Raw genomic sequence first — 27,301 nt, 5'->3', positions numbered from 1 at the left:
ATAGAGAAGAAGATACCTATTATGTACATTTTTCATATGTTTTTAATAAAACTAAAATTTCGACACAGTTTTGTTTACTTTCTAGTATAGTCCAGTGCATTAATATAATTTGACCCAGCAATTTGTACCACGCCCAATTTTTATTTGCTCATTCGATATAGAATTGGCTGAATATCATAACCCTGCTATTTCGCACTCGTGTAATTACCCTTTTGGCCGCTACCTTGGATATCTCGACTTCTGTTCATTCTAGGTACAAGTTGGTAGTATAAAAAGGGTAGGCAATTAAATTTTGCGTTTTTTTTTTTATGTTAACAACACTTTTTCGATATTTTGAATATAAAAAAAGTATGTATTAATAACTTTTTCCAAAATTTTGATAAAAAGTGCTCAAAATTTTCTTTTTTTTTTCACTTTTCTAACGTTTTTAATATTCAGAATAAAGAAAAAGTGTTCTTGACATAAAAGACGCAATGTACAGAAGTCGAGATAGATATTTAATAAAAACTAAAATCCCAGAAGGCGGCCAAAAGGTGAATTTCACAAGTGCGAAAAATTAGGTTTATGTATGATATTCAGCTAATTCTCTATCGAATGAGCAAAACAAAAAATTGGAGGTGGTACAAATTGCCAGGTCACCCATATGTGAACATCATAAATGCATTGTATAGTAGTGAACATAATATAAACTTAACACGTTTCACACTTTTATGAAATTTGACTGAAGTGTAAAGTGAAAAATGTTCCACATTTTTCATTTCAGTTCAGGGAGTAGGTACTAATTTAAAATTGGTCTGGAAAATTTATATGTTCATCATATAGGTAAAAATAAAAAATTTTTAGTAAAAAGTGTTTTTCTTTCTTATTATTTCAAAACTTCTTTATACTCGTACGTTCCACAATACTTATATTATTATAGGTGAAAAAAATAGCTTCGGATAATGCAACAAATTGCACAAAAACTGCTTTAAAAAGAAAATTTCGCGCTCGAAAGTACAATGAGTACAAATGAGTTTGGCATCCAATAAAAAAATATATTTACACGGTCAAAATTTTTCATGGGGGAAGTCGAGATATTTGATAGACCACCTCCACCATTTTCCGTTCAAAAGTTTGATATCCCACACTATAACCAACATTTGTATTCAATGTATTCATAGAATTGCGCATTGCACATTATATTTGAATACGATCATGAAGTGAAAACTTCTTTAGTATCGTAGTGATTTGAAACAAGATGAAACGAAAACGCGACACGACTTCAACTTGTTATAACTTTTTTGTTATGAAATTTGTACTGTAGATAGGTAATTAAATAAATTATAATTGTACAAAATTTCAATTAATTTCATATTCAAAATTCGGAGATAACGGTAAAAAGATGTTCTTTTCCAACACACGTTATATCTTTTGATCTAGTGCACATACAAATTTGATTTAACTTTAATACGCATGCTGATAACATAACCTTTTATTTGATATATCACACATAACGTTACGTGCTCTACAAGTTACACAATCTTAAATTGAAAAAAAAAAAAAAAAAAAAAAATACCTCAAAACACCTGTGGAGATCTGTTGGCGATGACCAGCTACCAGTGTAGGAAGTACCGTAATCTCAGTCTGGAAATTCGACATGGTTAACTTTAAAAAATTCTAACTTCTCTTGTAGACATCTTATATACAAGGTGAAACAATAAGCTTTCACATGGTATACAAATTTTTATAGGTTGTCAAACAAAAAAATGCATTTAATAGCGTGAGAAGATAAAAATACGTGTTTTTTCGCTTTTTTTTGTTCAAAAAATTCTAGCTCTTTTTGTAGATGTCTCATAGACCTGATCGATATATATATTTTGACCTAAGATAATAAGCTTTTAGATGATATAAAATATATAGGTTGTCATATAAAAAACATGGATTTGAAGGTGATAGAATAAAAATAGGTAGATTTTTTTCTATTTTATTTTTATTTTGCAAGAAAAATGATTTTTTAAGGTTTCACTTCTACCACGTGTTAATTGCACACATGATTTTTTTTTTTTTTGTTTTGAGCCCCTAACGTCAAGATGCCCCTAAAAAAGTGTATGTGGTGGCTGGATTTAAACCACGAACCTCTAGCGTGACAGAGTCCATCGCACAAAATTGCAAAATTAACATGAATTAGTTCCTAAATTTCTTACACAAATCCTGCTTATATCTTCCGATTACGATAGTTTAAGCTTTTCCAAATATTTACTGAAAACTACAAAACTTATTTTAGTTTTAGCTTTTATTTAACCTTTTTTGTTGTCTAAATTTTTAAGTCCTAGAACTTATAGACCTAGCCCTATAAAGCTATTTCCGTATAAAGCTAATGCTTAAAAGCTCTAGACAAAATAGCTTTTATTTTATATACATAGCTTTTTAAGAAAGCTTTTCACCTCGTTTACTGTGAACCCCCTTAAAATTTAGCTCATTTGTTGTTGTCTTTGAGTAACGTCAATGAAAAGTTAGGCTATGTTTTTTTTTATGAATAAATTGCCTCCCACACGCATTCCAAGAGTGTGCAAATAAAATTATTTACTGAGAAGGAAATTGGATTTAGGTAGGTTAGGAACTTTACTCTCTCTCCTTCTGTCTCTCTCGTGTTGAAAGATTTTCTACAAGTGTTTGTGTGAGAAAAATTGCAGTTAAAATCCAAAAACAACAACAACTCAGATATATTTCAAAATCACTGTCCAAAGGAATAGAAAGGAGAAAATGCCCAGGAAAATTAATACCAAGCTCAATTTATTATAATGGACAATTGACTTTAACAGCTATAGCACCTTCAATACCAACAATACTGGAGCTGAACAACATTGACATCCAGTGCGGTGCTCATTGAGTGTGTCATGTCGTCCTTTGGTCCTCCTATCTCCTATATTATATCGTCCTCGTCGTCGTCCTGTGTGTGCAAACTCTAGAGAGCCAAAAAAGGTAATTTATGGGATACGATGACACGGTTGGGAGTTTAGTACTCTGCTGCGCGCACCAGAGCGACTTGTTGATACTAATACACAATAAAAAAAAAAAAAAAATATCAAAAAAACCAAAAAAAAAAAAAAACCATGACGGTAATATTATGGTGCTGTATTTTGTGGATGGACGACTCTCGTTATTATTGTTGTTGTTTTTTTTTTTTTTTAGATATTTATTGGAATATTCAGCGAATATGAACGAATATGCCACATGTTGCGCACACACTATGGCTATTGTTATTGAGCACTTAATAACTTTTTTTTTTTTTTGTTTTTTTTTGTTGTTATCGGTTGGACATGAGTTTTCAATTTATGTACTAGACAATATAGATATTTTTGTAGGTATAAAGAATATGTTTTGGAATATAATCAAGATCTTTTTTGAACTTTTCCTGTGAGATTTGAAAAAAGTTTTTTATGACTTTGAAATAAAATTTGTATATATTTTTCAAGGAAATGTGTTCTTTTTGGATTGAAAATGAACTAATAGACCAGGATCGATAATTTTGGAAACCAAAAAAAATCATAGTAGAATGAAGCCCATTGGAAAAGGAGTTGAATATGATGAAAATAAAACGTAAGATTTCATGTAATCTTACGTTTTTTGAGTAATTAAAGTGTAAATTTGAATAAATAGGCCAAAATTGTAAACAATGAACAAAATTTTTTTCGAATTCAAGCCTTTTTTCATTTTTTGAATTTTACTAGAACATGTTGTGAAGTATACTAATGTAAATTTTTTTTTACACCATCAGAAAATAGACATTTTAACGAACGAAATGCCCACCGACTTTTTGAAAAAAGCTGATATTTTGACACGTGAATTTTCGATTGAAAATTAGTGTGTTTTTTTGGTATTAAGTCAAAATAAGGTGAACAAATTAATATTTTAAATCAAATAAATTATAGTGTATTTGGGACATAATAATTTGGGAACAAATTTCGTAGAAAAATTTTTGTTTTTGAAAAAGATAAAAATAAAAAACCAAAAACTCGGTTGTTTGAACTTTTCACATAAATTTTGAGGTTATGTGAAAAAATTGTTGATACAAAAGTTGTAGATCTTTTTATTACCTACAACTTTGCCATACAACTTTTTTCTATAGGATTTGTAGTTTTGCCGGAAATCGAGATATACCATTTTTTACCATTAAAAACTCAACCCACCCACTTCCCGAACTTGGTTCGACCGTAATTTATTTTTCCTTTCATTTTTATCATATTCTCCTCCTTTTCCAATGGGTTTCATCCTACTATGATTTTTTTGTACTTTTTAATGTTTTTGAAGTCATCGGCACTGGTCTATAATCAATTTTTAACATAACACCGAATTGAAATGATAAGTTTATAGTTTTAAATTATGAAGGTACAAAAAGACTTCATGCTCGAAAGTTGGGTTAGGTCTTAAGTTATCATTTCTCATTTATAAACGGTAAAACATGATTTTTTTTTTTTTCAATTTATTGACAAAACTAATGGAAAAAAACATGAAACAAAAAATCATTTCGGGAACGATTTTTAAAAAACATCTAAAAAAGTAGCAGATTCATTTAAAAGTATGTACTTTGATTCTAAACACCTTCTTTACTTGAATTTTATTTGCCTGACTCAAGTCGGGTCATTATTGGGAAAATTTTAATTTTAAAAACTTCAAGACAGCTTTTCCTCACCATACAACAAAATGAGATGATGAGCATTGGAACCTCATTGGACCTTCACAAAAGGGTCTTTGTTCTCAATTTTCTTTTCGCCCCAAATAAGATTATCCTAGAGAAGAAGCAAATGTTCAATGGTTGGATTTTGAGGGCGATGTTAAAAAGACGAATGTCTCATACAAATAGAAGTGATATTTTTGTGAATAACTTAGTTGTAACTGAGGTCTTATTTATCATGGATCACCTCCACCGGGTTTATAAAGCGCCTTTTTTTAGCCAATAAGCTCCTGTTGCTTTGTTTGGTTTAAGTGATAGCAACTGTATTCTTTCCATTTATTCAGCAAAAAACTTGTCCGTTTCGAATTTTAATAATTGCTCTTTGCTTTCAAAAAAAAAAAAAAAGATTTTAAATAAACCAATTTTAAAGTTTTTTTTTTGGGTTGCTTATGCACTCGGGTAAACTTCTTTTTGTAAGTTTTGGCAAAGTATTTTGTCTTGGTATTTTTAACTTTTTATCAAATAAGGTTCATTATTTTGTTTTCCAAATTTTTGTTGGAATATACACTCGAAAAATATGCATGCAATTTTAAAAATAATACGATTCCATACGATTCCATGCCTTTAAAAAAATGTATTTCAATAGAAACCATAGCCCAAATCATTACAATTTCCTAGTTTTGGGGGTTTATTAAAAAATTAAAAGTAGTTTTACTATGCTCAACAAGCCCTTAAAAAAACGTATAGTAAGAACCATTTTTTTTTCAATAAATTATAAAACCGTGTCTTTTCGAATAAAGTGAATTAGGTAAGGATTTTTTTTTTAATTGACAGAATTATTCCTAAAAAATATCGCCATTTTTTGAAAAAAAAATTTAGGTAGATGAGCAAATCGAGTTAGGGAAATTTTTCTTGCCTAACTTTCTAATCAACTTTCCAATAAAATCGCCTAAATTGGAAGGATTTTTTAGAGAGCTAACCCATCAGAGACACTAAGCTTGACTAAGTATTTAACCCCTAACGTTTCTGAACCGGCCCAAATTTTTTTATTTCTGAGTAACATAGATACCAATTTTTTTTTGTTTTCTGTTTTTTAGTTTATTTTTTTTTGTTTTATTGGAATTATCTAAAACCTCTTAGCCGATAGTTTTGAAGAAAAAAAAAAAAAAAAAAAATAAGACCACCAAAACATTGCTAGCAACAAGTTGCTTTTTTTTCAAAAAAAAAAAAAATCAATATATGTAGTCTACTCCACACCCAAAAACCATATTCCTTTACTTAATTTAAGACTACAATATTTCGAATTCAAAATGTGAGGTGTAATTGTTTTTCGCTTGTTTAAAATCAAAACTACAAAACCACAAAAATAAAACACACAAATGTGTTAACTCTATAAACATGCATAATATACACCAAAATGTGCATGTGGATTCTGAATTCTACCGAAATCTGAGCACAAAAACACTTTAAAAAGTCTAACCTGCAACGAAGAAAAAAAAAAACCATATCATTTAGTAAATTTTTTTCTTTTTTTTTGTTGTGTGTTGCACTTGCCTGACTCTCTCCAACATACTACATCCTCTGCAGAAGAGAAAATATATACAAAAATGTATAAATGATACATATAAATATATATACACCACAGGAAACGGAAACAGCAAAAACTTATATGAAAATGTAAAAAAAAAAAAAAAAATAAAAAAAAAAAATCTTTTAAAAGTTTTCTCCACATCAGCTGCAGCTGCTTCTACAACTTCTAAGTTCTATGGTTGGGAAATTTTTTCTCTCTCTTTGAAAAATCAAAAAATGTGCGAATAAAACTTAGGTATGGAAGAAGAAAATAATTCACAATGAAATGAAATCCCATGCAAAAAAAAAAAAATAAAATACACACCCCCTCCCTTCACCCAGCCCCTTCTCGAGAAATTCCTTTCATCTTTTCTAAGAGTGAAAACTCTGTGCTGCTAGTTTTGATGGTGGTATTATTATTACAATTCTACATGACATAGAGTAGGTGTGTGTTGAAAACAAAATACAATACAACCTCCCAACTCTACACCCCCCAATCTCTCCCCCCCCCCCATCATTTAAGCCACCATCCGTTTTTCACACATTTTCCAATGTTAGAGGTTTGTAGTTTAGGCTTTTCGCTTTTCACCACACATCCCCATACATTTGGTGCGGAATTAAAAACCTCCTCTTCTTTTGAGAAAAGTCTTAAACCTAGCTAAGGTATATTCTCTGCTTTTCAACACATACACAAACACACAACCACCATCACCGGAAGAGAGTATAAGGTGATACAAATGGGTAACTGCGAGTGGGGGAATCCTTGTGCTTGCAAAAGCTGTTTATAAAGAGCACCGACCACCCTCACCTAAGGGTGGCCGAATGGATGCCATGAAGGTGGCTTTCTTGGACAAAAATCAACTACACACACACACACACATACCAAACCAACACGATCGCAAGTTAAAGAGAGACGAATGTTATACATGTGTGTCCTGTCCTGTGCCAGGAGAGAAAGTCTAGTTGATTTGTGTTTTTGATTATAATTTTCGTCCGTTTTGTGTCTTCAGTGTTTTTGTTCGTGTCGTTGTGATATGATCCTTCGGATTTTCGTTATTATTTTCCCATTTTTTGAATTCGCACATTATTGAGTTTTTGTACCAACCATATATACCACAATACAAAAAATAAAAATAATAACTCAATTTTGTTCCCCCACAAAAAAAAATTTTGCGTGTGATAAAAAAATTTATAAAAAAGTTCCTTTTTAATGTGAATCCTTGTGGATAATAATAATTTTTTTTTGTTAAATTTTCGTGTCTGTTTCCTTCTTCTTCTTCTCTGAAAAAAAATAAAAATTATTTATATTTTTTTTTTGTCTCATCCAATAAAAAAAATTGTATAGAAAAAAATTAATATATAAATAAAAGTGTTAAATATATAATTATTTATATATAACGAAGCGTTTTTATTGATTAAAAAAAAAAGTGATACAAAATTCTCAGTGCCTCCCTCGTATATTATTAAAAAAAAAAATAAATAAAACAAAAACAAAAATAAAAAAAAAAAAAATTGCAAAATTGTTATAAAGGATATTTTCCATATATAAATATATACACACATCTATGTATTTTTAACCGTTTTTTCCAACTATTCTCTGTCTAAATCCTTACAATTGGCATAAATATATGATTTTTTTTTTCGTATCCTTCTCTGTTGTTTGGTTTCTGTCTTCATCATATTCCTTCTTCAAAAAGTCTAACTAAACAAACTATATCGTGATGATGATGATTATGATTGTGATGAATATGCCAACTTGGATATAAAGGAGCAGCAAGGACATTTAAACAAAAAAAAAAAAAAAGTTTCAATTAAAAAAAAAAAAAAAATAGGTATAAAATATAAATCACAAAGAAAACCCAAACATAGTGTTTCAAAGTCGTCGCTTTATCTATTTTTCTATTCTAAAGAAAAAAAAATTCAAAAAATATCCTTGTTTTTTAAAAATTTTTAATTAAATAAATTTTCTATAAAGTGTAAAAAAATCTACGTCAAGACACACACATACCTTAGCCCCTCGTGATTTTTCATTCTTATCCTTCCTACGTCTTCTTCAAACGACAACACAACGCAACGCACACACAAGTTCGAGCTTAAGGATTTTTTTCATCTCTGTTTACATAAAGGAAGACAAATAATTGTTTGTTTTTCGTTTTCCACAAAAAAAAAAAGGATAAAAGTGTAAAAAAAAATTAAGAGAAAAAAAAAAACAAAAAACACAAGAAATCATCTTTCGTGAGTAAAAAGTAGTTCTAGAACAAAAAATCAAATCAGAATAATATTTCAGAAGAAGAGGCGTTTTTTTGATTGATTCTGGATGATGATGATGATGATGATGATGAAGATGCTGCTTATTCCTTGGAAAACATTTATATAAAAATTAATTGAATTGCTGGGTTTTTCTGGGATTTATTTTTAAGCTTAAATTTTGAGCTAGATTGACACTAATTATTCCTCCATTGATTGGTAAAAACAAAAAGAAAAAAACAAAAAGATTTTTGATGCCAACAAATCCAATCCAATCGACCTTTTGATCAATCGACCTTCGGTATATATCTTCGAATATATAAAATTTTGCAACAAAAAAAACTCTCAAGGGACTACTATTATAATTTCTACTCTTTTTTTTTTTTATTCATAATTCTGCTGAATTAAGCATTTTCTTAGAATTTGTCATCTCTCTACCCTCTTTTTTTTTATAAGATTTTCTCATCATCATTAATATCATGATAATCACCATCATGCGGTAGATGTAAAACATTTTTTTTTAATTGGAATCTTTGATCAAAAAGGATTTATCGGAAGTACGTACACGTACAAGATATAAAATACAGACTCATAAATGAAAAAAAAACCCTCATAAGCACACACGATCTACTTTTTTACCTTTTTTTTATCAACATTCATATACATAATAGTGTGTGTGATATTGTGTTTGTGTGTAAAAAAGGATATTCCTAATTTATTGAAATATATATATTTTTTTTTATAAAATAAGTTTTCTTCTACTTGAAAATATCCAAGAGATAAAGTTTTTCAGTTTTTTTTTTTTGTTGAAAAAGAAGAAATGCACTTGAAAAACAAAAATATATGAGGTTTTTTAATCTGTTAAAGTGCGAATATTTTCAAAAAAAAAATGAAAAAAAAAATAAAGGGATATAAAGTAATAAGAGATGGCAATGTGCAAAGTTAATACTTAATGGTTCTTGAGTATTTGTTTGGCAAGTGAAAGTTTTATTTCCATGTGGAATTATTATACCTTTCTTTATGTTTGTAGGTAGGTTGATTTTTCTTGTTTAAAACCTTTTACGTGAATAAATGAGATGCGATTAATATTCTTAATTAAAAATGAAAAATACAAGTGTCAGAAGATTTTTTAATTAAAATAAGAATATATATAAGAATATTCAGAGGAGAATTTATTTAGATTTATAACAAGCAGAGTTGTGTTAGCGCTGAAGTAAAAAAAAAAAAGAAAAGAAGCCTATGTTCATTCACATTCACATATGAAAGCACAAATGTTTAAAAAATGTTTAATTTATTTCAAATAAAAATGCAGGATAAAAGTGGCCACAAACCCACAACAAATTTTCAAATTCATCAAAAATTCAATTTTTGACATTTCAAGTTGGATTTACCTACATGGCATGTCTTATAAAAATTGTGATTATTATTTCAATATTGTAGATGAAGATCTGAGACTAGCGCAACAAACAGTTGAAAAAAAAAAAATGTAAGGGTAAAAAAATAAATACAAACTTCGATTGCAATTAATTCAGCAACCAGACCTCCAAGAAACTTTTGGTTTTCATGTATGAATGGAGTTCAAAAAGACCTTTCTTTTGATGTCTCACTCGATTGATTTTTTTGAAAATTCATTATTTTTAGGCAAGGGGTTAAACTTGATTTTTTCTCGAAAATCTTAAAAAAATATATTTGTAATTTTTTTTACATAAATGGATAGATCTGCTCATCATGAACTCATATCTGTAAACCAAAACTTGTTTCGAGACTTTGATCTGAAAATATTTGCTTCCGAACGTGTAGTACCTACCACAACTTTTCCTTAACAAGAGTTTTTTTTTATAAATCTTTAATAATTATTTTAATTCTGTATCCCAAATTTGAAATTTTATGACCAATTTAATTATGTGAAAGATCAGAGAATGGTCAACAAGTGTCGAATTTGTTAAAGAATAGAAAATTTTGCATTCACCGTTTAAATAAAAACAAATGTTCTACATACGCCACAGTGACCCTAAACGCAAAAAAAATATTTTAAACATTATCGGTGATTTTTTTTTTATTAAATCAAAGTGCTACCGTTTTGGAAAAATAAAAAGAATTAATAAAGAAATAATGGTGTACATTTGTTTCAAAGGTATAACTAACCACCTTCCTGGCATATCGGTTTTTTAAGCTATTGGTTACTATCAATTACAGTTACAATGTCTTTATCTATAAAGACGTATTTTCATATTTACCAAAAATGTGATGACAAAAATAGCGTTTATTATATTGGAATTAAAGTGTCAATGATGCCAAAGTAAAGGCTATAACGTCTTCTTTCAAAATATTGAAGTCTGCCAAATCAAAGCATGTGATGAACCCTACTAACCATAAAACAATAATGCATAACAAAACTGCCAAATTTTTATTGGGAAGACTTCTGAGCTTAATTGGACAAAGCGATTTGTACTTCAGAGCTTTTAACTTTGACATTGCAAGTTTTGGTTTGCGAAACGCCTTTTTTCAAAAAGGAAATTATTTGTTGTAAGGTAAAAAAAAAATTTGTTTCTTTACAAAGTTTGTTTATCTACAAAGTGGATACTTTTTTGAAAAGTGCAAGTTTTTGCTAATTTGCAAGGTATTCTTTGGTTTTACCAAATAAAAAAACTGCAACTCAAATTCTGCAATAACAGCAAAGTGCAAAGAAAAACATTAGTTTTCGGTTGGCCATTGCTGCGTGAAGTTTGAGTATATTACAAATATTTTGACCATATCGATCGTTCAAGTTGAACGGCGTGTAAGGCCTATCATCAGATTGATAACTGGCCAATTCTGCACCTAACTTGAGAACGGGCGCGATTTGTAAGTGGGTCATAAAAAGACCCTAAGTACGTTCTATGATTTTTAACGGATCACATCCACTAGAACGCTTGTTTGAATTCCAGTTCGACCAAAAGCTTTTCAAGCCATTTTTCTTACAAAAAAAAAGAAATCGAAAAAATCTACCGTTTTTTTTTATTCCATCACCTTTAAATCCATTTTTACTTGCGATATAGGTAGGTACTATATATCAAGTTATGCATTCGTACACAAAAAAAGTTGAGATAACATTTTTCCATGACATTACAATGGTAGACAATGCCAAAAAATTGGGTCCCGGAAGTCCGTCTGTCTGTCTGTATAAGAGGCTACAGCCTAAACGGATGGACCGATTAATGTCAAACTTGGTATGTAGCGTTATTTGGCGACTCTCCAGAGGGTTTTTTGGAATTAATTTTTTTGGACCAAAAACAACGGTACTTGTCATATACCGATTTTAGTAAAATTGAAATATCTCAAAAACGGCTCTATTTGTTTAAAAAATTCAAATGTTAGTTTTAAGCTAAGCTCTATATTTCAATGAAAAATTTTTTTTTTGAAAATAATTATTAACGGTATCTGCCATAGAACCGTTTTTTTAACGAAACTTTTTGTGAAGAAGCATTCATTTAATTTGAATATAAACCAAAAATAAAATTAAAAAAAAAATAATTTTTGGATTTTTAAAAAAATTTTGAAAATTTTTTTGTTGAAAAATCAAATTTTCGGAAACTGGACATTGAATTTTTTTGAAATTTTGTTTTTAGGTGTTGATTAGTGATTTCTACAAAATGGCATTACGATTTTATTTTGACTTTTTTTCCAAAAAATTATTTATAAAAAATTGTTTTTTTAAAAACGGCTCTAATGATTTTGAAATTTTTTTTTTCTAAGAATGCATGTTAATATATCAATCAAAACTGCATACTTGTTTTGGAGTGCAATTTAATTTCAGATTTTATTTTATTTTTTTTTTAAACGAATTTTATTTTTTTTTCCAAATTTCTATATAAAAAGTCTTAAAAGTGCGACCCAGTCGTGCATTTTATTTTTATATGACAACCTATAATAAATTTTATATCATCTGAAAGCTTATTATTTCACCTTGTATATGTCGCTTCAATCATATTTCTACCATGCCTACAAAGAAGTAGGACTTTTTGAAAGCTTACCATGTCGAAATTTTAAACTGAGATTACGGTACTTCCTACGTTTTGACGTATTTTTCAAGTTTTTCAATTTAAGATTGTGTAACTTGTAGAGCACGTACCGTTATGTGTGATATATCAAATGAAAGGTTATATTATCAGCGTGCGTATTAAGGTGGAGCGATTTTATTTTAATTTTTTATTTTCGAATTGGCATAGTAATAAAAAGTTGCGCCATTTATAAACGAACAAAACTGTATACTTAAAATTTTTAAATAATTTCATTTTGAGGTGCCCCAAGTCCTCTGAATGCTTAAAAAGGGGACTTTTTGACCTTTAAATTAAATGGGGAAAAATAAAATAAATTTTTTTTTTTTTTAAATTCATGTTTCACTGAGTTTGAAACTTGAAAAAAAATAAGTTACTTGACTTTTTTAATATATTTTTTAGAAAAAAGTCTTACGAAAAGTATGAACATCGAAATTTAAGAATTCTAGATTTTCAACTAACCTTTGTTAAGATTTTTGATTGAAATCTCAATTAAAAGTGAAGTTAAACATATTTTTTAGATGATTCAAACTCAGTTAAATACGAATTTAAAAGAAAATCTATACTGAACTTTATTTTTCCCCATTTAATTTAAAAGTCAAAAAGTTGCCTTTTTAAGCATTCAGAGGGGCACCTCAAAATACAAAGAAGTTTTCACTTCAAAAATAAATGACTCGTTTTATTTTCAGCAAATTATTTTAATTTTGAATAAAAAATAATCAAGGCTCTAAAGTTTTTAAAATAATAATGGCTTTGAAAAGTTTTATTGTGTTAATTTTTCCATCTTTTACTCAAAACTTCTAATTTATTTTTAAATTGGAGTGTAAAGAAAAAAGTTAAACAATTATGAAATAAAAAGTATGAGTATTTAAATTCCATCATTCAATTTCTTATACGTTCACTTTAATTTTTTGCCTATTAGTGGTAAACTTGCGTGGAATTACCCTAAAGTTGTTTCTTCTTTAAATAGGTAATAATATTTCAATAGGTAGTAATATTTAAATAAATTGGTGCTTCACGCAAATGATTGTTTTGTTCAAACCTTAAATAGGAATGGTTTTTTATTTTAAGTTTTCGATAAGACTCATTTTCAGGGGCGTACACTCCCTTGGGGCAAGCGGGGCGGCGCCCCGGGGCCCCCGACCGACCCTAGGGCCCCAACTGGAGACAATGCAGAGGAGGAAACTTTTAGAATAAATTGAGTTACGAAGTAGATAAATTAAAATGTATTTGAATCACTTCGGATACAAGGGAGACAAATTTTATCATTCAGTGTAATGTATAATGCATTGGTAGCCACACAATATATATTGATTTAATAAAAAGGTTACCCCATGGGCCCCAAAAAAATAAACTGCTTTTTTAAAAGAAAAAATTTTAATTTTATCTTAGGGCCCCAAAAAATATTACTTGAAAAATCTTTGCAACCACAAATAATACATTAGGGGCCCCAAAAAAGCAAAAAAACAACTTCAGGCCACGGGTCCCAGAAGCCTTTACTTCGGGGCGTCAAAAAAAAAATTAAATTAAAAAAAATTGTTTTTTTAAATTAAATTAGGTACATTTGTTGATGGATTACTAAATATTACTTTATGAGCCCCAAAAAATATGACTTCGGGGCTCCAAAAATATTATATGAATTGTCCCAAAAAATAATTTTTCAGGAACCCCGTTAGTTGAGAGCCGATCAAATATTAATTTGGGGGCCCCAAAATCTATTACTATGGAGCCCAAAAATATTCATTAAATATTCTGATGTCATGACAAATATTATTTGAGGATCCTCAAAAGCTATTACTTCAGTGGTTCAAAACAATCAAATGGAAAATTAAATATCAATTCAGGGGCCCCAACATAAATACATCAGAGCCCAAAATAAAAACATTATTTTATAGGTGGCATTTCGAATATTACTTCAGAACAGAGGCCCCAAGAACTATCAATTCTAAGCTAAAAAAAAATTTATTTTAGGGGTCTCTAAATATTCAATTTTGGGGGCCCCTAGTATAAGGATTTGCTACTTTTATGATAAAAATTTTAAGTAAGTATAGCAAAGTGCATTACGAACATAATAAAACATTAAAATAAACCTAAAAATAAATAAGCCATAAAAAAAAAATGTATGGCGTATACGTACTTTTGTTTTTGTATCTAAGTGGCCCCCAAATATCAAAGGGGCCTCAAAATTAAGTCTTGCCCCGGGGCCCCGGCAACTCAACGTACGCCACTGCTCATTTTGGACGTATTATTATAATAAAATTAAAACTCTCAAACACAAAAGTTTAACTAACTTATATTTTTTATATATTTATATATATATATATATTTTTTGATCAATATATTATAGCTCTTGACTGAGATAAAAAAAACTACGTGCAACTTATAAAATATTTTCTATCGACCAATCTACATTTTTGTATACTAAATTAAATTGCGTTTCTCAAGAAATTTGTATATTTAATCATCGTTAATGTTAATTATACATACTTCTATTTAGTTACAAATTAATTATTCGTACAAAACTGTTTACTATTTTGAAAGCCATTATTATGTGAATATTGATATTTGACATGAAAATAAATGTTGGGTGGTGTTTTCTAAGAATTTTATCTAATAATAGTGGAATGAATTAATATAATTTATACAAAACCAAAAACATAATATTAATTTGCTAGGAATGAAATTAATGTTTGTAATTTAAAAAAAGATGGATACATAAACATTATATTTTACAAACACCTAAAAGTATGCAATTTCTGTTATTTTTATTTATTAAATAGAACAAAATCTCGTTAAAAATATTGAAAGGTTTTGTTTGTCTACTTTTTTGATTACTATATCAATCCTGGTGATGTATACTTTAAGGAGTATGTAAAAACATATTTTATAATCATCATATATCTCAAAAATAAAAAATATTGTTAAAAATTTTCATTACTTTTTAAAGTAAACTTTAGTAGTTAAACTGTAAACATTAACAAACAATTCACAACTCACTTGTAAACAGAAAATCAACTTTATATTGTCTGCACATGGTTAAACAACTACAACAACCCAACACACTACCAAATGAACATCAATCATCAATCCTTTTATAAAAAGAGAAATTGCAAATTGATTTTTGTTCAATTTTATTCAAAAAGTAGAAGAAGAAAAAAAAAATACACAGAAAAGATAAAATAATAACAACAGATTTAAATTAAAATTCACAAGAGAAAAATAAAAATAAAGAAGAACTAAAATAAAAATAAAAAAATAAAAAAACAGAGCAATCGAAAGTTCAATATAAAATAGCAAATCCTGGTTCAATTAAAAGGGCGCTTTCAAATACACGAAGCTATATCCTCACTTACTACTCTACTCATCCTGCTATCCGTTTTGGCCCGAAACAAACGAAACAAAAGGTTCAATCAATAACACACATGCACTGCTCTCCGACTACGTTCGTTCGTCCGTCGGCCGTGGATATACATACGTACCTACATCCTGTCTTTTCAGGTTAAATTGCACACAAAAGAGAAAGACTCTCGAGTACATAAATTATCCTGGATATTTGTGGGCAATAGTGTTTCGGATAGTGGATAGTGTTGTACCTTGTACCTGATGGGATAACAATGACGTTTAAAAGTTTTTTCAATCTCTTTTTGAGAAAACGACGATATAATGATTTTATAGTTGTTTTATTATTTTCTGATAGTTTTTAGATTTAGATTTACATTATGTGGTGTTAATACAAAAGTTTCGTCAAGTTTAGAACATCAACTTCATTTATTGCTTAGTGTCCCTTAAACTTTTTGAAATGTTTTACTATAGCGCAGTAAAAAATGTTTCATTACGTTTTAGCAAACAAATCCTTACCTAATTCGTTAAGTAATGTTGAAATTGAAGTTTCTACAGATTAAATAAATAATGGTTTGTTGAGCACTGAGAAAAGAATTGTTTAAAGTTTTTCGTTAAGTTTTAATAATTAAACCGCAAACGGGTCTTTAAAATAATTTGTTACTAACAGATCACAATTGAACGCAAATAAATACGATTCGTTTAGTTTAGTTTAGAATTGTCCAGAACCTTTGAAAAATTTACTTTTCATTCATAAACTAACAAGGATTCGTCAAGTTTTAATTAGTTAATGTGTTATGGTGTTGTGTTCATGGGATAAATTTTTTTTTGTAAAATTTTTAATAATATTTAGAATTAAAAGGTAGAGAAGAATTGTTTCAAATCTTTCTAACTTACTTATTATTTTAATTGAGTTCAAAAAAGTTTCGTTAAGTTCAGTAATCCAAATCTTCTTAAATATTTCTACTGAACTTATTCAAAAGATATTTTTTTTTTTTGGTTAAAAACAAGTTTCGTTAAGTTTAACAAGAATTGAAGGAATGAACTTTACTAACTTTATTCACTTTTTTTTTAGACGTTTGCTTGATGGTAAATTGTTTTAAATAAAAACATAGAATACGTTTTGTTTGAGTAAAAAAAGAATGAAAATTCAATATTAACTACTTCTCTTTGCTTTTATTCTTAGAACGTTTACTTGATAATATGAATAATGAACAATATTTTTCTTTCTATTTTAATAAGATTGGTAAAACAGTTCCGTCAAGTCAGAAAAGAATGAAAATTCAATTTTTCCATTCAACTTATAAATTCTTTTAAGAAAAAATTTAGTTTTTATATGCCTAAAAAAGTTTCGTCAAGTTTTAAAATTTTTTCAAGGATTCATTTTTTAGCTTTTTAAAGTGAGCATTTTCTTATATCACAAACGATACATTTTTTGAATTGAATAATATGAGTTTCGTTAAGTTTTTTAATAACTTCTTTGATTAAAACTTGACGAAAGTCTAGTAATTTTATATGAAATCATAACTTATGCAAAAAAAAAAACAAAAAAAAAAAAAAAACATCCCGTAACTTTTGACTTCAAGTGTTGATTTTTTCTGTTGCAAGCAAATTTACCTGATTTACCTGACAAGGCTTGTTATAGCCACATACAAACATACCTTCCTACCTACATAATATGTGGATAACAAACCATCTACCATCTTATTTGTTATGCTTGCTCTCTGAAAATACATTGTGAGGGTGTGGCAATTTGTTAGGAAAGGCCTAGGATATGGACGACTTATGCCCTCTGTCTATATTATATTCAACCATGTTTGAACTGCTTTATTTACCTATATTTTGGGTTTGTTGTCGCACTTGAAGGACATCCAACAACATAGTTATAGCCAGTATAGAGTGAGTTCTATCTCACTCTTTTGCTTCATTTCAAATGAATAAAATAAGTAAAGTACAAAAATATACATTTAAACCAATGCTAGCTATAACCTCTCCAAACACTTTGAGAGACTATACTACCTGAATTTCTGGCAGAAATTCAGGACTTGGCAATCGAACAGCAACATTAAATAAATAATACGCTAGATAAACCGAAAGCTAGGCACTAAGAGGCACTAAAAAAAGGATGGCGGTATAAGGCTGTGTGGTGATTAGCCTTTCCTTTCCATCTGGAAATAATATTTGTTTTTTATTTTTTTTTTCTTCTGTTTCGTGTCCTAAATAAAATTCCCCAAAAAATTCTTAAGAGAATTTGCCTTATACAAGTTTGACAAGCCATTTCTAATAATATATTATAACCTTTTGGGTGTAAATGTATTTTATATTTTTGTGAAAACTAAACGATTGTGATTACTTTTTACGATTTGTTATTTTTTTTTTTTTTTCTTAGACAAATAATATTTTGTCCTTTTTACAGTGAAAGAGAGAGATAGACTTAGTGACCTGACCCCGTTCAAGAAAAAAGAAAAAAAAAATAATAAGAATTCATATTTCATTCAGCTTCAGTCAAGCAAAATAAGTGTATTCTTGAGGAACAAACGTTTAAGGACTCGCTCCTTAATTATTTTGACTTTGAAAATAAAACGACGACGGCATTGCACACTTGACACAGAGAAGCTAAACACAAAAAAAAAGGAATATAAAAATGCAGATGATGATGATCTTCATGATGTTGTTTTGCATCACACATATGCAAATATGAGCATATCCCCCCTCCCAAACTCATACATATAGCACCTTGAGCACTTTCTTCAAGGAGAATAGAACACTATCGTGTTCCTAACAACAATGTTTACATAAATGGATGTGTTGTGTTTTACTTATTTTTTTGTTTTTTTTTTTTGCTGCTAAATCTTGTCCCGTGAGAGTGGAAGTTCCAAGTTCCTTTTTTTTTGCTTTTTCTTCTTCTTCTCATTGACGGAACTTTTTTGCATATATACAATTTTTGTTTATCTATTTTTTCGAAAGAGGAGAAGGGAAAAAATTCGGATGAAAGATTTTAGGCCTAGGACATTTTTAAAATGGTTTTTATTTATACCTTCAGGTTCAACAGGTTGAATTAACCGTTTAAAAGGCAAAATGTGTTAAAGTAAAAGATGTTTTTTTTTTTTTTTTGAATTCTTGAAAACGTTAAATATTTGCTTGAATGAAATTGATTTTTTTTGTTTTTAATGTGTAATTCCTTTTGGGACCCAAAGATCTTTTTGCTGATTTAGAGCGACAGTAGATAAAACCTATGAGAGGGTATCGTAAAAGGTTTTTCAACCGTATCATTTATTCTGTCTTCCAAAGACTATGATCCTTTGAAAAGGACTCACTTATCTGCTGTGACACTTAAAATCTAGTATTGGACTGAGTTTTGTGTTGCAAAGTTGTTAAAAAGAATCTTCAAAGTGATGTTTAAAGCTTTCAAGAGCTTTTTATTTAGGTGTTTTTCCAAGTTGAAAAATAGTGAGAGAATAAGACAAAGGAAGCAGGATTCTTTTAACACATTTAGGCTGATGGCTCCAGCAGTTGAATATTAGTTTAATGGACGTAAGATTCCTTTTTTTTTTTTTGAAAAATTCTCACAAGTCATGAAAGAGTTTCTTAAACCAAAGCATCTGCGCTATATAAAACGCGAAAGATTTTTATTACTACATAGGTTCTTAAACCTTCTTTGTAGTCGAAAAGATGCCTCTTGATGAGGCTTTAATTGATTGTTAAGCTACTTACCACATCACCTTTCGGTACTATATCTATTCATAAGTTCTTTAGGGATTTCTTGTGTATTTTTAGGCTATTCCGAAAGAAAAATTTAATTTTTTTTATTTTCCAAATTTTATAAAACTGTTCCTTGTGTTCATAAACATATCTTTCTAAAGGGTTTGGCCTTCTAATGAATTATGAAATTAAATTTCTTTTACCTACCTTACATATAGATCTTACAAAAAAAAATGTAATGAAAATAAAATTCTAAAGCATTATAAATAAAAAAAAGTTAGATACAAAAACTTAAAAAAATTTAAAGTTGTGCTTTATAGCAAAATAATTTAAGGAGAGATAAAAGTTCATTTTCAAAAAAATTACTGATATTAAATTGTTTATTTAAAAAAAAAAATATTGTGTATTGAGTTTCTTTTATTTAAAATTTTTGTTTTAAGGAATGCATCTATGAATTTGATGAGTTTCAATAAAATTTGTTGCCAGGGTGTTTCAGAATATTGTCTTGAAATGCATTCTTTGCTTGTTATTTGCAATGAAAGGTATTTGTAAAAAAAAAACACCTTTCGAGAATTAGCCATAAACGAATAGAAATAACCTTTTTGAAAAAAAAAAATCTTTCTTTAACACGAATAGACCAAACGTGGAAGGTATTTTTTTTTAGGACAATTTAGTCAAAAACAGCTTTCCGAAAGTCTAAAAATTTTGCAATACCTAATGTCACAAAAAAGTCGTTTGAATTAAAAAGGTTTTTAGATTTTTAGACCAAAACTCTTAAAATAATTTGTATTTGATCTTAAAAATATAGAAACTTTGATAACTTGTATCAGCCGAGCCCATCGACCACTTTTTAAATTTTGGTTTTTGAAGCTTCCAATATCCACTAATCCAGTTAATAAATTAAATTAGTTTGGGATTTTAAGCACATGTACCCCACGAAGACTTTAAGAAATCAAAAGTGTTTAAAAACTCAATTTTAAACACAAAGTTGCACAACAAACATGTTGCTAAACCTAAAGCTTTAAGAATAATATTGAAAATACTAAACACTTTTATATTTTTTCCGTCTATATATTTTTATAATTCAGATCTATCGATTATAACTTTTGTAGGTACAGTTCCAGAGTCATTTGACCTTTTTTTTTTTTGTAATACTATTAATACCGTTTTTATTTGTATATTTAAAGAAGAATATTATAGCTCCAATTCTAAATGTCATATGACAAATAACTTTCACTTTTAAAAACTGATAAAAACAATGTCACGTTTATAATTAATAGCCCCTCACAGGCAGATCTCTTTTTCTGAGAGCCTTTTTATTTAACTTACATTTACATAAAGACAAAAAGGAAAAAAAAAAATAATGAAAATTATTTTTATTTTTAAGCGGAGTGATTGAATATAATTCAATTAAAAAGTTCAAGTGACCTCAAGCATAACTTGAACTTTTTAATTGATTTGCATAAAGACTTCGGAATATGGTGAAATGCATCCCAATTGTTTTCTTGTTAGACTGAAGCATACAAATTTTAATACTTTTCTTAACATAATAGTAGACACCAGTTCTAGACTTTAAATAAAAGTCATCAAGCAAAGCTTAATCTGAGTTTTATTGAAAGCCTTTTCCACAAGGATCCAATATTGAAATCGTTTTCATTACCATTTCCAACCGAACAATTAATTATTACATGTGGATAAGTACAAACTGAAAAGCAGGTTAAAAACTATATTATCCCCAATTACGCTTTTCATCCACTTAATATGAACCCTGTTTAAAAAAAAATGTCATAATAAAAATAAAATAAATAAAAAAATTATATACATACCTAATAAAATTTAGAACACATGATTTTAATATAATCCTACTGAGCTAAGAAAAATTCGTGCAAAAATTTAAATAAATAATTAATTTCTTTTCAAACCCAAACCTCCTCAATATTGTATACAAAAAAAAAAAAATCGTTACCCTTTAAAAAATAAAAACGTTAAAATTGATAGCTCTATTAAGAAAAATAAAATGCACGACTGGGTCGCACATACTTGCTCTTGTAGTTCAAAGTATCGTTATCTTAAATATCTATTGGAAATTTTGTTTAGTGTCGAGAAAAAAAAATCAAAAAAAAAAAATTGAAAGTTAAAAAAATAAAATTTTAAATTTATTTTTTTTTTAAAAACATTAAAAAAAAATTTTTTTTTTAAACTTTATTTTATTTTTTTTTACATTTGACACTTCAAAATGATTTATGTAAATTTTGAATCAAATTGACTTATGCTTTGATGAAATATATCAACTTAAAAAATATGTCAATTTTTGAAAAACCGGCAACGCCATATTTCCGTTCTCCGAATTTTTTGTGAAAAACTAAAAACGCAGTTTTGTTAGAATCAACAAGAGTATTACGTACACCAAATTTGATCGAAATCGTTAGAGCCGTTTTCGAAAAATTTGCAATACCTCGAAAACGTTATATGGGAAATAAAAATCATCTGTACCAAGTTTCAAGCATCTCCATCCATCCGTTAAGGCCCTAGCTCGATGTACAGATGGACGCACATACGCACAGACCGACGGACAAAAATTTAAAAAATTTAAATAAATAATTAATTTCTTTTCAAACCCAAACCTCCTCAATATTTTATACAAAAAAAAAATCGTTACCCTTTTAGAAATAAAAACGTTAAAATTGATAGCTCTATTAAGAAAAATAAAATGCACGACTGGGTCGCACATACTTGCTCTTTTAGTTATCTTAAATATCTATTGGAAATTTTGTTTAGTGTCGAGAAAAAAAAATTAAAAAAAAAAATTGAATGTTAAAAAAATAAAATTAAAAATTTTTTTTCTCAAAAACATTAAAAAAAAATTTTTTAAACTTTTTTTTATTTTTTTTACATTTGACACTTCAAAATGATTTATGTAAATTTTGAATCAAATTGACTTATGATTTGATGAAATATATCAACTTAAAAAATATGTCAATTTTTGAAAAACGGCAACGCCATATTTCCGTTCTCCGAATTTTTTGAGAAAAACTGAAAAAAACAGTTTTGTTAGAATCAATAAGAGTATTACGTACACCAAATTTTTTGAGAAAAACTAAAAACCGCAGTTTTGTTAGAATCAATAAGAGTATTACGTACACCAAATTTGATCGAAATCGTTAGAGCCGTTTTCGAAAAATTTGCAATACCTCGAAAACGTTATATGGGAGATATGCATTAAAAAGGAGATATTAAAAAAATAAAAAAAAAACGAGTCTAGGGAATTACGTAAAAATCATCTGTACCAAGTTTCAAGCAAATCCATCCATCCGTTTAGGCCCTAGCTCGATGTACAGATAGACGCACAGACCGAGGGACGGCATGACGAAAACCACTTTTTTGATCTTCTCCATCATCGTAATGTTGGTTTTGATTAAAACCTTGAATTTTTTTTTCTACACGAAACCAATACTTGCCCTATAGAGCAAGTACAAAAAAAAGTTCCACGAGTTCACTACGGCGTATACGTACTATGTTTCTTAAACCATATTCTAAGACATAAAACAAAATTATTTAACAAATTCCTATGGATATTTGTAATTGTTTGAAAGTACATACATATATAGTTAGTAAAGGTCACGAAGAGAAAATTAATTGTATATAGTTTATCACCGCCATAATATCTAAATATGAAACCACAATGGAAGGAGGTAGCTAGTTGAACATGTTGTTTAAGTCCTGTGAAAAAGCACAGATCGGAATAAGGAAACTGAAAATTGGTTTCAAGTTTGCAAAGATTTGATATTTTCGCATACTTTTAGCGTTTTCAGGAGTAGAAATTATAAATATATTAGCTAAATATGCTTCGATTGACATGCCTATAATATTTTTTTTATAGAAGATTCTTTTTCAAAGCTTATGATTTATTCATAAATTTGGACTATATGAAAACTGGCCAACTCTTTGCAATGAGAGATTTTACTGTTTATAAAAACAATAATATTCTATTTCACGAAACACCTATAATTGCCTCTACTAAACAAACAACTATGCATTAATTTCGTCCTTGTTTAACTTTATTTCTTCAAAAATAAAAAAAAAAATATAAAAAAATCAATACGTAAGTTGAAAATAATAGCTAGATCGGGACACCTAGTCCATCTATTTGTTATTATACCACTTCATTCTCTTTGCATTTGACAGTTGTACACACCAAAGTAAACAGTTATTAATGTCATATTATGATGGTAGTAGCAGAAAAAGGACTTGTTGAACTGGTGTGTACTAGAGAGATATAGATACCTACCAACTACTGTGAGCCTTACAATTTGAAAAGAAGAATAAAAATGATGAATTAATAATAAATTAACTTTTTTTTTTATTCTTTGTTTCTCTTCTTATTTGAACTTATTTAAAAAAAACAAAAATGGAATTGAAATAAAAGAAAGGAAAAAAAAAAATAAAATTAATGTTTGGCCTTAGAAAATTGTTGATTGTTTAATTCTTTAATCTGAGTTCTCTTTATGAAATATGAATGAAGTTTATTTTCTCATTTTTTGTTTCCATTTTATGTTGTTGTTGTTGTTGTATTCATTGAATAGAGTGAATTTCCGGTGCTTAATTGCAAATTAAATATTTAACAAGATTGAATTGAGACTTGACTTGCGAAGAGAAGAACAAGCAAACGGAGTCATCTTCATCTTTTATATAGTATATTTTAAAACTACTGCTCCTGACTTTTGTTGCTATTAAATCAGAGTCTCTCTGCGCATTCAGGTGCTTTTTGCTTGAGAAGTCTCATAATTAGATTGAATGTATTTTTTTTTTTTTTTTTTTTAATGATTTGATTCCTTTTTGAAGGGGATAAATAATTCTCTCGTTGCTGCGTTGCCTCTATTAAGGTAAATATTTGATGACGAAAAGATAATCATAGAACCCCCAATGGTTTTCATTAACGCCCTCCTTCCCCAAAAAGCAAAGCTAACACAAATGAAAATGGAAATGAAAATGAAGAAAAAAAAAATTTCGTATGGAGGACGAACAAATCAACAACCGCCGTTAAATGGGAAAGAGAACGACACTAAAGACAGAAAATGCGGGATTATCATTTGCGTGTTTACGATAGGATTGCATGGTCGCATTTTCCATCGATTTTTTTTTTTTTTTTGCTTCTTCGTGTCCTTTACAACATGTTTTACAGTGTAGCAGATGCTGAAAACGAATACCACATGACATACCTACATATATAAAAAAAAAAGATTTTTTTTTTATATCAGGGTGTCTCTTCTACAAACATACACATTATATGTGTATATAAACGCTTTTTTTGTATAAATATAAATGAAAAGCATGTCTTTCAAGCCTTTGGTTTTAGCCCTTCTATTATTACTTGAGGCCAAAAAAAAAAAAATTCACAAGTTAAAAAATTTAATTTATTCGTAGTGGTTGCTGCTTCGGTACTTTTTTCTACTCTGTAGGACTTCTATAATGCTACGACGACGATGAACGACACGGTCTTCGGTCTTATGGTATCCGCAGGACACTGTGGTTATTTTTCTTTTCTTTTTTTCAACGTTTTTCTTTTTTTAAGTAAGTTGGTTTTGGCTTTTATATTATTTGGATTTGAGTTTATTTTTTTTTTTTATGTTTTTTTTTTTTTTTTTTTTTTCTTTTGGCTAAGGACTTTTGTGGTGTGTGGTAATATATGTGGTTATGGTTAGCCCAAAGTGGCTTTAATTTCAATTTTTAAGTTTTCTTTTTTTTTTTTATTCTATGGGGATGACATTTTTCTTTTTTTTATATAGGAAATGAAAGCAGGCTTGAAAATTGAATAGAATGTTGACATTTATAAAAACTAATCACGAATTGTTCGTTGTTTTCTTTTTTTTTTTTGTACAAAAAGAATGAAGAATTTTTCTAGTTTTATTTTATGGGGAAAAATTGTCTGCAAGAAAATACGTATACGCCACAGTGACCTTATAAATAGGTATAAAAGATTTGTTTAGAATGTAGGAAATCCAAACAAAAGGACTACCTTATTGAAATAATATAGTTGTTGAATAAATATGGAAAATTGTTTCAAAAAAAAAAAAAATACGTATACACCAGAGTGTACGTAAGAAAAAGCCACAAATTTGTGGAAAATTATATTGTTTCGGCTCATATAGAGCCTGATCGGTTGGTGTGATATTAAGGAGCAGAATTTGCTTGACTTCTTGAGATATCATTTTGTAAGAGTAGTGGATTTATATAAAATTTTAAAGTTTTTCTTGAGGAGAAAATGAAAAGGCTTGAAATTGTATAGGTACACAAATTTGCTTTCACACAATTTTATCAGGAATGGTTCTTTGTTTAGTAGGAATGTTTTAAAACCTAAATTGTGTTGTACAGGAAAGTATGTTTTAAATATGTATGCCTCTGTGATATACCTAAATACTTTGAAGTATTTTTTTTTTGTAATACTTAAATCTAAATTTGAGGTGCCAAACTGGTCAGCTACACCGATTCTGATTTGCTTAATGGTATTTGTCGAATTATTTGAACAAATTCGGAAAAAAGTATGATTTTACAAAAAAAAAGTACGTATACGCCACCGACTCAAGTAGCACACTGGTGTATAAATTGGTGTAAATTCATTGATTTTGGTGTAAAATTGAGAAATTTGAATAAAATGGTGTATTTATCAAAAAAGATGGTATAAAAATTATACCATCATCTTTTCTGTGCAAAATTTCAACATTTTTTTTAAGATTCCGTGCAAAAAATACGCCGATATTCAATTGTTTTTATAATACACCATTTTTGGTGCATAAAATTATTCGATTCTCAAATAAACCGAAACGGTATATTTTGTACACTCTCTTTGGTGTAGGAAGTACACCCTGTGGACATAAAATTCACCAGACTGCATAAGTGGGAGACGTCATATTTTTCCATGGCAGCCATTTAAATAATGAAGACAGCGATTAATTATTTTACTATAATAGTACTATATCGGCCTAATTATCCCGCATTCTTACTTTTTTTCGATTCGTTTATATTATAATAAGGGAAAGCTTCTAAAAAAAATGTAAAAACAACAAAAAAATTATTATTTTTGAAAAACTGATTTTTAAAATAAAAAAAAAAATCATTAATTCATTGAAATTTTTGAGGCGCTCGATTTTTAGACGGGGTAGTATCTAAAATCAGTAGATGGAATTTGTTTCGTTCTTAAATTAGGCACTCAAATTCATATTTAATCATTAGTTAATAATTGTATTGTGATAGAGAATAATTTATTTTCATTTATTTCATAAGAAATAGTGTACATTTTAATTCATCAAACTATTTAAGGTTAAAAAATAAACTTTGGTTCAAATTATAAATTAGAATAATTTAAATGGTGTATTTTATCCATAGATTTATTGTGTATTTTTCAATTTCAAAGGAATAATTTTTCACCAAAAACCAGTTCATTTTTTAAACCACTAGCTCTATTTATATACCAAAATCGGTTTAATTTTTTAACCAGCGGAGTTTATTATATACGAGAAAATGGTATATTTTTTATATTCAAAATGCATATCACGAAAGTGCAAAAAATACTCCAAATATTTTGGTGTATTTTAGACTTTTGTGCTACTTGAGGAGTGAATAAGAGTAAGCCTTAGATAGAGATAAGCATAGATTTTGAACCAAAATGATTCACAAGAAGTTTCATTTTGATCGATGACCTTTGATATTGTATGTTAAACTGTGATATAAGTTTAAATTCAAATAGCCACTGCGA

The 27,301-nt window shown here is 28.4% G+C and overlaps 2 long non-coding RNA genes across 3 annotated transcripts in view; one reads left to right on the top strand and one right to left on the bottom strand.

The window, feature by feature from the left end:
- The window catches only part of LOC129916849 (uncharacterized), an 85,973-nt gene that overhangs the window by 54,402 nt on the left and 4,270 nt on the right, over nt 1–27,301 (top strand). The gene's annotated exons all lie outside the window — the stretch shown is intronic.
- On the bottom strand, nt 25,253–25,979 carry LOC129916851 (uncharacterized). Its single transcript, XR_008772556.1, has 2 exons — nt 25,506–25,979; nt 25,253–25,474 (listed from the first exon to the last, which is right to left on the bottom strand). It is a non-coding gene; the product is annotated as an uncharacterized LOC129916851 (long non-coding RNA).

Source organism: Episyrphus balteatus, chromosome 3, assembly GCF_945859705.1.
Source record: "Episyrphus balteatus chromosome 3, idEpiBalt1.1, whole genome shotgun sequence".
Taxonomy (NCBI): domain Eukaryota; kingdom Metazoa; phylum Arthropoda; class Insecta; order Diptera; family Syrphidae; genus Episyrphus; species Episyrphus balteatus.
Note: the sequence above shows the minus strand (reverse complement) of the source record. Positions and strands in the feature narration are given on the sequence as shown.